This window comes from Lissotriton vulgaris, chromosome 5 (genome assembly GCF_964263255.1).
Source record: "Lissotriton vulgaris chromosome 5, aLisVul1.2, whole genome shotgun sequence".
Classification (NCBI taxonomy): Eukaryota; Metazoa; Chordata; class Amphibia; order Caudata; family Salamandridae; genus Lissotriton; species Lissotriton vulgaris.
Genome location: NC_141693.1, coordinates 1913789738 through 1913802997, shown reverse-complemented (window position 1 = coordinate 1913802997; position 13260 = coordinate 1913789738).

The following is a 13260-nucleotide window of genomic DNA, read 5'->3' as shown; positions in this document are numbered from 1 at the left end:
GTTAGATCGGGCCCTTTGATTTCGTCGCGATATCCGGTGGAACGTGGCACGCGGCAAGGGTGCTCCTTATCCCCGCTTCTTTTTGCACTAGCGGTGGAGCCACTAGCGATACATCTTCGCTCGGGAGCCCACTATACGGGCTTATGGACAGCAGCGGGCCCACATTACGTCTCGCTCTATGCGGACGACCTGTTGCTCTTCCTGGAGGATCCGGTCGACGCATTACGGGGAGCGGAATTAGCGCTAACGGAGTTCGGAGCGGTCTCAGGCCTCCAAGTGAATTGGTCTAAGACCTGCCTCTTCCCGATGCGTAGGGGTACCCCCACTCCTGCGCTAAGTAAGGAGATCAGATGGGAGCCCGACTGCTTTAAATACCTTGGGGTATTTGTGTACCACGACCAACCCGACCTCCTAGATGGAAACATTGCCCGTTGCATACGAGCACTCCGAGGTAGCATGGACTTTTGGGCCACGCTGCCGCTCTCCGTGGCGGGACGCATCGCCCTGCTCAAAATGGTGGCGCTCCCCCGACTATTGTATTACTTTCGGACTTTGCCGATCTGGGTCCCACCGGCTACGTTTCGTCGCTTGCGTTCTATGGTGGTCGGGTTCCTTTGGGGAACGGGCCGGCGGCGGGTGGCCCTCAATACCCTGATGAGGCCGAAAGACGAGGGGGGGCTCGCTGTGCCGGACTTCGAGAAGTATTACCTAGCGGCGCAGCTCCAGACCTACACCCAGGAGATAGCCAGGGAATTCAGAGGCCCGGAGGACGGTAGAGGGACGGGTATGGCCAGGCACGTCCTCTCCTTTATCGCGCTGCGACAGCGCCTAGTTCTACGGGACCTGTCGATGGAGGAGCGGACTGTCCGACTCTGTTGGAATCGGGCTCATAACAGAGGTCGCCTACGGACGCCATATGCGCCTGAAATACCATTGGGGATGCTGACGGCCCTCCCACACGGAGGAGATTGGTCACGACTGGCGGACTGGGAGGATTCCGGTTTACAGCTCGTCGGGGACCTGTACGAGGACGGAGCGCTCCTGTCCTTTCAGGATCTCATTGACCGCTTTGGGATCCCCCGGGGCGACTTTCTGCTGCACTCGGCCATTGTGCGAGCGATCCAGGCGCACTGGCAAAACGGGCTAGAGGAACCTCAATTGTCTCAGGTGTGCCAGTACGTAATGATGTCGGCGGGCACGGTGAAGGCGGTCACTTGCCTCTACGGCAGGTTGATTGCCGAGGGGTTGGTTCCTCTCGCCACACTGAAGTCCCGCTGGGAAGAGGACATTGGTAGGGAGATCCCGGAGACGACGTGGTCCCAGCTGGTGAGACGTGCCTGGAAGGGCACACGTGGCGCCCGTTTCCAACTGGTCCACTATTATGTTCTCCATAGGGCGTACCTAACCCCGGTAAAGATCAGGCGTTATTTTGCCACGGCTTCGGCGGAATGCCCTAGGTGCCCAGCTCAGGAGGCGGACCTCCTCCACATGCTATGGGCCTGTCCAGGACTGACGTCCTACTGGCAGGAGGTGGCGGCGACTCTGGAAGAGGTGACGGGGAGGCACTTATCATTCGATGTGGCGGTAGGGCTATTGCACTGGTTCCCCCATACCCCCCGGAATAAAATCACCAGTAAATTTATCGACCTGGGGCTCCTACTTGCTAAGCGAGAGGTGACCAGGAACTGGAAGGCACGAGCTGGTCCTACAGGCAGCAGATGGCACAGTGAGCTTTTGAAATGGGCGGCGGGTGAGAGCGCGCTGCGGTATCAGTTGGCTTGGAGGCAGGGCAATGAGAAGGCGCAGGAGGCCGCGTTAGAATGGGAAACGCTGGTGCAGGCCCTCAGAGATTATTGTACCCCCAGCGACTCCGAAAGTGAAGAAGCAACTCGACCCGAGTCCTGTTAAACATTAGCATTGACAGCACTATTACCTTCCCCGTGGGTCAAGCAGTGGATCCTATGTTGATGAGCTCCCTGGCGCTGATGGTGGGGGAGGGGGGGAGGTGGGGGTTTCACAGTAACTGGGGATTTTGAGGGGGGGGTTTCTTTTTGGGGTTTGGGGTTTGTTTAGAAAAGCAGATGACGGACAGTGTGTTATCCGGACCAGCTCCAGCATCCTACTGACCCCAGCTGCATTTGCCGCCCAACCCCAGGGATATGGGCTGATTGGCTATATAGCAACGTTATGGAAGGGGGTCGGTGGGCTATATCTTGTATAAGTTGTTTATAATACGATACTGGTCGTTACTGTATTGTTTTACTGATTCCTGCAATAAAAATATATTTAAAAAAAAAAAAAAAAAAAAAAACATTCAGAGGTGTAGGGAAGGAAAACACATGATGCATAAAACATACATTCAGCGGTGTAAGAACAAGGCACATGATGCATCAAAACACATTCAGAGGTGCACGGAAGGAAAACACATGATGCCTAAACCAACACATTCAGAGGTGTAAGAACAAGGAAGACACATGATGTATAAAAACATTCAGAGGTGCCAGAACATAACTCAATAGCGCAAAAACACATGATGCCTAAAAACATTCAGAGGTGCAATAAAACCACACAATTGCGCAAAAACGTACATATGCCACCACCTGTGGCAGTCCCTAGGCCAACTAGCCTTGTTGGGGCTAGGACGCCCTGTGTCCCAATAGTCAGGGTCCTAAACGGTGCAGCTGCCCACTAATTGCTGGGCATCTGGGAATCAATAATGATGGGGCCACGTGGGAGCCACGCAGGCTCTGAACAACTGGTCGTTCCTGAGCCTCTCTGGGCTCCAAGCAAAGAAATGCGGCCCGAGCCTCTCTGGGCTCCTAACCAAATGTGGCACTCAAGAACCTCTCTGGGTTTGAACTACTAATGCCCCCTGAGCCCTCGTGGGCTCTCTACAAGAAACTGTGGCACTTTTGAGCCTCTCGGGCTCTGGAACAAATATCTCGCAGGCAAGAGGGGGCGGGCACCGGCAATGTGCCCGATGCCCCCTCTAAAGTGGCCCCCGGAGCCTTCTCAGTGCTCTCAATCATAAAATTCCGCCTTTGGAGCCTCTCAGGGCTCAGGAACAACGTTATGCCCTCAGAGCCTCTCACGGGCTCTTAATCACAAGTGCCCTCCCACGGAGATAGAGTACACTGGGGGGGCGGGCACCGGCAATGTGCCCCGACGCCCCCCTTCTGCAACTACCAATACCGGGAACAACTCACCGATCTATTCGCGCGGCTTCTCAACGGCTGCGCACCATGCTTCGCCCGGTCCCCCATCTCGGGATTGGGACTTGGGGAAAGGCTGACTCCTCGACCGGGGCTTCCTCCATCACACGGGAGCCCCGCAACACTTGGGCTCTTTTCCGCTGGTGGCCCCAGGGCTCTCCCTACTTCACGGTAGCCCCGGGCCGCGGGCGGGCAACGTAGCCAAGGCTTCCCCCGGGCAGGGGGAAGCGGAAGTTCATTCATTCAGGCCCGCCCACGTCACCACAGAATCTGCCTGGCTTCCTGTCTAGCAGGGCCGCCAATGGCAGCGCGGCCCTGGGCAGGGAGGCGGGCACAGCGCCCCCCTCACACGATTTCTGGGCCGGCGGCGGTGATTCCACTCGAGGGCACAATATGAGGGGTGGGCACCCTTGATAATTTATTAATTTAATTTATCCCCTGATTTTAATCCGATCTCTGTCACTGGGCTGTCCCCTTACTCACATTTAATTTCAGGAAAAAGCACCGCCATTCGGCGGGTCCGGGTCCCTGGGGCTGGATTCCTGGGCGCCATCTTAGTTTGGGGTGAGTGTTTGTAGCGCGGGCGCCATTTTGGAGCGTCCCGACGCTCGAGTTGTTCAGGGAGGCGCCTATTTAAGGCGTACTCGTGTTCCACCTCGCCCTGATCATTGCTGCACTAGCGCAGGTCGCACTGCTAGCGAGCTGAGCTATTTTAAATCTACCTTTCGAGTTTTTTGGTTTTGCTGATTTAATTTATCCCCTGATTTTAATCCGATCTCTGTCACTGGGCTGTCCCCTTACTCACATTTAATTTCAGGAAAACGCACCGCCATTCGGCGGGTCCGGGTCCCTGGGGCTGGATTCCTGGATTCCTGGGCGCCATCTTAGTTTGGGGTGAGTGTTTGTAGCGCAGGCGCCATTTTGGAGCGTCCCAACGCTCGAGTTGTTCAGGGAGGCGCCTATTTAAGGCGTACTCGTGTTCCACCTCGCCCTGATCATTGCTGCACTAGCGCAGGTCGCGCTGCTAGCGAGCTGAGCTATTTTAAATCTACCTTTCGAGTATTTTGGTTTTGCTGATTTAATTCATCCCCTGATTTTAATCCGATCTCTGTCACTGGGCTGTCCCCTTACTCACATTTAATTTTAGGAAATCGCACCGCCATTCGGCGGGTCCGGGTCCCTGGGGCTGGATTCCTGGATTCCTAGGCGCCATCTTAGTTTGTGGTGAGTGTTTGTAGCGCGGGCGCCATTTTGGAGCGTCCCGACGCTCGAGTTGTTCAGGGAGGCGCCTATTTAAAGTCGCCCTCTCCCGCGCAGCGGGAACGCGCAGTGGGACGCCGTCGCTTAGCCGAAGTCGTGCCCGTCTGCGCTCGTCCGCGTCGAGGTAGCGGGTGCGGGCTATGGACTCTGGCCTCCTGCCACTTTTCCATCATGTGTAACATCGCGACGCTCAGGTACGATCGTGCTGCTATCCTTTCCATAAGAGATAGTCTTCCGGTGTGTAACCATGTCCCTTTACTTCCTCTTTCGGGACCTTATGACTGCGTCTGCGGCTGTTTCTCTCTGGCCTCACACATTGGGGTGCGCCCTGCTGAAGGGACTGCCCGCGGCATTCATATAGATTGTACTGAGCGAACACTTAATATATGGAGCTTGAATGTTAGATCTCCGGTCAAGCACTATCAGTCACTCCGGGACATGATAGATACGGACTCTCCTGATATCATTTTTCTTACCGAAACTTAGTTACAGGATGCTGACACAGCCATCATCAACCTGGCTTTCCCTTCTACCTATACGGTGTTTACTTTGAACCGCGCAACTCGGGGAGGTGGTATAGCCATGGTGATTAAATCTTGCTTCCCGGCTGAGTGGAAGGCTCAGGATCTTCCAATGTGTGAAAGCGCCTCTTTTAAGGTAAAGGTTAGTCATCAATTCACCTTTAGTGGCTTGCTTATCTATCGTCCACCTGGGAATGACACCACCTTCAAGACCGCTCTAGTAGATGTGGTTAGCTCGCTGGCTCCTAGCTTTTCTAACTTCAACATAGTAGGTGACCTAAACATACATTTTGATCAGACGTCATCTCTATCCATCAGCTCCTTGCTAGCGGACCTTGAAGCGATGCAACTTAACCAACTAGTCACGTCCCCCACCCATATAGGAGGACATATATTGGACCCCTTCTTTACCACCTTAGCCCGGGCTAGAACATCTGACCCGATGGCGTTGGGCTGGACGGACCATATGTTGGTTAAAGTGTCATGTCCCTTAGATAATCCACAACTGAAACCTGTGGATAAACAGATCCTAAAGCGCAATTGGCGTAAACTCAAGCTGGAGGACTTTGTTAGGATACTGGAGGCACAGCCCCTAGGCAAACTGCAGAATGTGGAACAGGGATACGAACAGTTTTGCAACTGGGTCCTTACTGCCCTCGATTCTCTTATACCCCTGCGTTGATCTAAATGTCACGCCAAAACCTGCAGTCCTTGGTACAATGAGACTCTTGCCGAGCTTAAGAGAACCTGCCGGCAAGCTGAGAGGGCCAGGAGGAAATCCTTTGATCCCATGTTAAAATCTCTGTACTTTGCCCAGCTTAAGATCTACCACAGAGCTATCTGTCAAACCCGGGCTGCGTATTACGCAGCTGAGTTCTCCAACAGCCCTAACCCTTCCAAATTAATTTTCAAGGTACTCAAAGACCTGATGGGGAAACGGGCTACCTCGCAAGAAATCTGCACGGACTCGCACTGTGAAAGCTTGGCATCCTTTTTCGTGGAGAAGGTGCAGATAATCTATCGAGGATTTATACCATCTGTTCCCGGGGATGCTCCTAGTGATGTGAAGGTTTCAGTTTCTGAAACTCTGTCCTCCTTGCCGGCCATGTCTAACGAGGTATTTGACACTCTGAGCCTCAAAATTAAATCTGGATCTCCCTTAGACCCGCTGAAGCCGGAGTTTTTTTCTCTTCTCCCGCCCCTCTGTCGTGAGCCCATCTTGGATCTGATTAATCTCTCCCTCAGTGAGGGCGTGGTTCCTTCCTCCTGGAAGCAAGCTGTGGTCAGCCCTATTTTGAAGAAACCCAATCTAGACCCCTTGATCCCGGAGAACTACCGGCCCATCTCCCTCCTGCCTTGGACCGCTAAGGTCACTGAGGCACACGTGAACTCCACCCTATCTGCCCATCTCTCTCGTAATAATATTCTCGACGAGAGTCAAAATGGGTTTCGCTCACAACACAGCACTGAGACCGCCTTGCTCTTCATGACCGAGCATTTGCGATCAGTGCTGGATGCGGGGCAGACTGCGGCGCTCCTATTGTTAGACCTGAGCGCCGCGTTCGACACGGTGTCTCATGACATCCTGATGCGGCGCTTGGAGGAAGTGGGTATTGTGGGGAAGGCTCTTCAGTGGTTCCGCTCTTTCCTCTCGGACCGGTTTTTCAAAGTAGCCATTCCACCTGGCCAGTCCTCTTTTCATTCTCTGGGTCTGGGAGTCCCTCAGGGCTCTGCTTTAAGCCCCACACTGTTCAACCTGTATGTGAAACCGCTGGCTGCTGTCGTCAGGCAATGTGGCCTTACCATGACATCGTACGCCGACGACACGCAGCTGGCGGTGACACTCAGTGGGGACCCTGAGGTGAATGCGCCCAGATTCCGTGCAGGACTTATAGCTGTGGCTAACTGGATGCGTAACATCTGCCTTCAGCTTAATGCTAAGAAAACCGAGGTCCTGGTTTTAGGGAAGCAGGCGGAACTTTGGGGAGACCAGTGGTGGCCTCCCGAATTGGGGGTGTCCCCAATTCCAGCGGCCGAAGTTAAAAATCTGGGGGTCCGGCTGGATTCCAATCTTTCTTTTACCAGTCATACTAAGAAGACAGCAGCTACCTGTTTTGGTATTCTGCGAGGACTGAGACCTATCCTCAAATTCTTCGACCCCCCCACGCGGCAGCTGGTGGTTCAGGCCTCTATCCTTTCTCGGCTAGACTACGGGAGTGCTCTGCTGCTTGGAGTTAATCAGGCTGAGGCTACTAGGCTTCAGAGGGTGCAGAATGCTGCTGCACGGGCCATTGTGGGCCTTCCGAGACGTTGCTCCGTCTCCACTGTCCTGACCTCCCTTCATTGGCTCCCGGTCTGACAGAGAATCAAATTTAAGGCTCTCTGTCTGACATTTAACATCTTGAAGCTTTCCTCTCCTCCCGCCCTTGCGGGCCTTATTTCTTCGTATGTCCCCACGCGGTCCCTCAGGTCTGAATCTCACCATCTGGCGATTAAGCCTAGGTTCAGACTGAGTAGGATGGGAGGACGCTCTTTCCGTATTCTGGCGGTTGACCTTTGGAATTCCCTTCCTGTTCACATCCGTGCCCTAAATAGCCTCACTCTTTTTAGACGCGCCATCAAAACTCACCTGTTCGCCGCTGTTAGTTGATTCTTCTGCTTTCAGCTTTGACCTGTTATGTTGTGGTATTTGATCAGGCGCCAGGACGCCCCTTCGCTGGGGCAGCTGTGCGCCAAATAAATGTTATTAACATAACATAACATAACAAAAGCGCTACTAAGCGCTTGGAGGCAAAGTAAAGCGCTCCCAGTGCAATAAGTAAAAATAAAGCGCTCTCAAGCGCTGGGGGAGAAATAAAGCGCTCCAAAGTGCTAGATGCAAAAATAAAACAACAAAGTCCTTCAGGAGTCCAGGACCTCAGCAGTCCAGGACATAAGGTGGAGCACAGCAGCTCCCAGAAAAGAAAAGTCCATCAGGTATCTAGGGGCTGGACAGGGCCCAGGGAGGCAAGCCTTCCCCTGAGCCCAAGCAGCAGCACGCCCCTGGCAGGATTCAAGTCAGAAACAAGAACATTTTGTAAAGGGGCACAGCCCCTTTTTATACAGAAAAATCCTTTGTCTAGCAGGGTGCAGGCAGTGTGAGAACCAGCTACAACTGGTTATAGGGAACTCCTTTCACAGGCCAGGCTAGGGACATCGGACGCACCACAGTGGGTGGAGCCAGCATTGTGTGGGGAAAGCCCAGCCCTATTCAGACCCAGGTGCACCCCTCCCCTCACATCAGCATGCTAAACACTCCATTCACCACCGGGGCAGACCCTCCTAGACTCTTGGAGCCAGGCTCACCAGCCAATCACACGCCAGACACAAATTACACAAATATGCCAACTTCTAAAAGTGGCACTTCTACACTAGACACAATCATGCCACATATATCATTGCGCAGCATTCAATCTCACGAGTTCGCACATACCAAACTCGACCCTGCACTCCCCACACATCAGGAACTACCATGGGCATACATATTCCCCATTCATTCCTATGGGAGGGCAGGTCACTCTCACACATACACAGAGAGCTCACGCACTTTACACTGTACCACAGTGAAAAAGTGCGCAGAGGCCTAACATCACCAACACCAGGTCACAGAAACAGGCTAGAAAAAAGCAAAAGTCTCGGGGTGAACCTGCCAAAAGGGCCGGGTCCAACACAACCCCCTTCCAGCCAAAACGCAGGGTAGACCAATCACTCCACTGATGGGCTTCCCTGCTTTGGACGACAAAACACGGACACAGACCCGCACGGCAGGGACACCCTCCGGTTTTTCGCCACTCTGAACCAACATGGTTTCCTCCAAACAATAACTCTCTGGCACCACTAGGATACCCCACTGATACTCTCTAGCTGTCCACGGCCAGGACCAGGCCCTAGGCCATCCAAATATCACAAGTCCTGACCAATCCACAGAGTGGGGGGCAGTAACCCCATGCACACAATAGCCATTCTCCACTCTCCCTCTCAGTGTAGCTACATCTACCACTGATCCTACAACCTAGGGACCACACCCTCAGGCTGACCAGAGGTCACGGGCAAGAATGCCCCACCCTACCTCTACTTCTGGGTTTCCGCACCCTCACAGGGAAGCACTTACCAGAACACCATTCTCCTACCAGATCAGGACCTCACTCCATCACTGATCTACCACCTGGAAACTATTTCACTTCTGAGGTACAAAGCACACAGCACAGTTCCTCTTCAAGCAGGTGGGGGGACACAGCAAAGTCCCCTTTCAAGCAGGTGGGGGGACACAGCACACAGCAAAGTCCCCTTTCCTCTACCTTAGTGTAAACAACAAACTGCAGATGAGCCCCAGATCACACAGCAAGGACAGCCCCCTCAGTCTCTTCAGCTCATCTACTTTGGCAGAGATTCCTTCTTGACCTGGAAGTTTCCTAATCTCCCAACCTAGGATCTAAACCCGCAGGTTACACCGGGGTCAGAGACAAGGACACCGTCCCTCTGCACCCCCTTCCAGCGTTCTGCACCCTCCCACCTTGGAGCGGTACCCCTGGAAGCCAAACCGGTCAGGACACTGATTACAGATGCCCTTCCCTCCAGATCAGGTTGAACCTGAACCTGGCCTCCCCCCTCCTCAAGGGAACGACCTCCAGAGGCCCCACAAATGGTCAAGCACTCTAGGCGGTCAAATGCCCAGCGAACCAGGACTTCTGCACCCTCCACTTAGGAGCGGTACTGCCCAACACTAGGACCGCCGTAGTTCTGGTTACAGACACTCCCCGTCCTCTAGACACACGAAGATCCTCCTCAAATGACCTGTAAGTACAGCCTAGGCCCCATACCTGGCGCTCCCTTAGGGAAACCTCCAGGCCCTGAGACAGGGTTTCGGGCCAACGTGGGACACACCGTCCCACACTCACTCTACACAAGCCACTACTTTTAGAATCACTTCCCAATGCCTCTGCAAGACATCTAGCACACTGCCAGATGTCCACCTTCTTATCCAGTGCCTCTGCAGGACCTCCTGCACACCACCAGAGGTACACCTCCCGTGCAAGCTCCTAAAAAAAACCTCACACCAACTCCTCTAGTTCAACTACCACTCATCCACACACTCCCCCTCCAGACTGGTGAGAAAGTTCCGCACTGCCTCTGACTCTCAACCTGTACCCCTCTTACTGAGAACCAGGCACCATATTCTGGTAATTGAGAATGGGACTTCACACACTGGACATATTTTAGCTGCCACCACAGGATCCTACCATACTGGGGAATCCAGACACACACACTACACTCAGGGGATAACCACCCTCCCGAGCAAGCCATTCCTCCTCCACACTCCCTCTCTTCCATCTACCCACACAGGGACAGGAACAGGGATTAAACATGAAACTACCATCCACCCCATTCTGAGCCTCACCAAAGGTCTTAAAGCGACCCTCCTTGTACAGATCCCCCACCCTGGCGATGCCCGCCATTGCAAGCTCCCTCAAAGCGGAGGGCTCCCGCGCCGCCGACACCCCCGGATGAGACGCAATGGGCAGAAGGGGAGCATACAAGGGGAGCAGCCAGAGCCCGCCATGCCCATGACGTACACAACAGAGGGTTTATTTCAGTCCGGGGCCCACCCGAGCCTCCCGACAGGACCATCGCCTGCACCGGAGTAGGAAGGACAGCATCTGCTTCAATAGCCACATGGGGTTGGAAGCGCTGCAGGAAGTGCCAATAAAGGGCAAATATAGGTAATAGAGACAAAGATCCAGAGCCTCAAAGCTCCCCCCTGTCAAAAGGCTGCACTAGTAGATCCCATCAACATCGGGGTTGTCCAAAAATCAATGCAGGACCACGAACCATGCGCCGAAGAAGCGAACAAACTCTCGCGGGCATCAGGGTGGCGCAGGCGCCATATATTATGCACATGTCCAGTAACTTGGAAGATGAAGAGGCCTCCGGGGCCTTGTGAAGAAGTGCCCAGTTGAGGTGTCGCTCAAATCATGATACGTTGGTTCCAGAAGCTGTTGAGTCCTTGAAGTAAAACTTGTTGCAGAGTTGAGGTCTGGAGCGCTGGCAGGCCGCAGATGTTGTCGCGGTTGATTCATCATGCTCTTCACATGCGGAGACCACAGCTTCGGTGCAGGAAGTGGCGTGGCATCGGTGATGAAGCGCTGTCGTCGGCAGCCCTGGGGCTGGGATGGGTGATGAGGCGATGCATCGTGCTCTACATGAGTGGTGCCCTCAGCCACGGTGCAGGCAGCAGCGTTGGAGACGAAGTCATAGTTGATGGCACTGGTGTTGACAAACCAGGGGCAGCGATGTCATCAAGATGCGTTGTGTTCTTCTCGAGCGGTGCTCTCGGCTTCGGTGCACGCAGCGGCATCAATGACGCGTGAACCGATGTCAATGAAAATCTGGGCTGCGCGATCAATGCGCCGTGCTCCTCATGAGCAGTGACCATGGCATCGGTGCAGGCAGCAGAGTCGATGATGGTGTCGGGATTGCTTTTCTTGGTGTTTCAGCACAAACACACAGTACCAAGGGCTCAGGACTGGTGTTGGTGCTTCTAGACAACTCAGGACTTACAGCAATAAGAGTCCAAGTGCTGCCAATAAGATGTGGATGAAGTCTTTGATATACCATAGACTTCCAAGAGGAGACACACTCAACTCAAGCCCTTGGAGAAACTTGGAAAACAGGATGTGGAAGGCAAAGTCCAGTTCTTTCACTGCAACGCAGCAAAGTGCCTGTTCCTCCCAACAGCAATCCAGCTCTTCTTCTTGGCAGAATGTCCTCAGTCCAGAAGTATTCCTAAGTTATGATGTCAGAGGTCCACTGCCAATGTTGCCCTTTCCAGTTGACAAACTTCAAAGGAAAGTTGTTGTAGTGCACAAGACCCTGCTCTTCTTTGCCCTGGCTCAAGACTCACTACATGAGGGCAGGAATCCTTTGTGTGAGGACAGGCAAATCCCTATTTAAGTGCAGGTATTAGTTCTTCCAACCACTCAGGAAGGCGATACGCAGGGCACACCTCAGTTCCCTTTGTGTGCGAGTGTCTAGAGTGAATTCACAAAGCCCAACTATCATCCAACCCAGACATGTATTGTAGAGACAGGTAGATGTACAGATAGGTTAAGCAAGAAAATGCCAACATTCTAAAAGTGCAAAAGAAACAATTGTTGGACAGAATGCTGGACAAAGCAAACATTCACCCCTAGTCACAAGAATCTGGGTTAAATCCATCATTCTTTTGCTCACCACACCACCCCAGTTTGGACCCAGCCATATGCAAATCAGTCTTGACCCTGTTCTTTGTGGGTACAGTCCAGCCCGAACTGCCAAGCCAGGTCCTCCCTGGACCAGAAACAAGCATCCTGGGACTGGTCTCAGGGCATCACCCTTTGTCAGCAAGGCTAGCTTCAATCCAGTGGTGTAGTGAGCATGAAACCCACGTCTGGGCATACCCTTCCCACTTCGGGCGACATATACAAAAGAAACAATTGATGGACGGAATGCTGGACAATGCAAACATTTACCCCAGTCACAAGGATCTGGGTTAGATCCATCATTCATTTGCTCACCCCACCACCCCAGTTTGGACTCAGCAATATGCAAATCAGTCGTGACCCTTTACCTTGTGGGAACAGTCCAGCCTGTACTGCCAAGCCAGGTCCTTCCTGGACCGGAAACCACCATCGTGGGACCAGTTTCAGGGCATCACCCTTCATCAGTCAGGCTAGCTTCAATCCAGTGGAGGGGTGAGCAACTTTCTAAAAGTGGCATTTTCAGGCTACCAATTTAAAAAACAACTTCACTAAAAGATGATTTTTTTACATTGCGAGTTCAGAGAAACCAAACTAAATTTTTTATCAGCTCCCAAAGGGATTTTACATTTGAAATATGTTTCAAGGCACACGACAGGTTAACCTATGAGAGAGATAGACCTTGTAGCAGTGAAATACGAATATAAGAGTATTTCACTACCATAACATGTAAAACTTAAAAGTACATATCCTACCTTTTAAGTACACTGCACCCAGCAGTTGGGGCTACCTACGGCCTACCTTAGGGGTGCCATAAATATAATAAATAGGAAGGTTTGGGCCTGGCAAGTGGTTGAACTTGCAAGGTCGAAATGGCAGTTTACAATTTCACTGACAGACTCTGCAATGGCATACCTCAGCCATGTTTAAGGGGCTACTGAGTAAGTCGCAAAATCAGTGCTGCAGACCCACTAGTAGCATTTAATTTACATG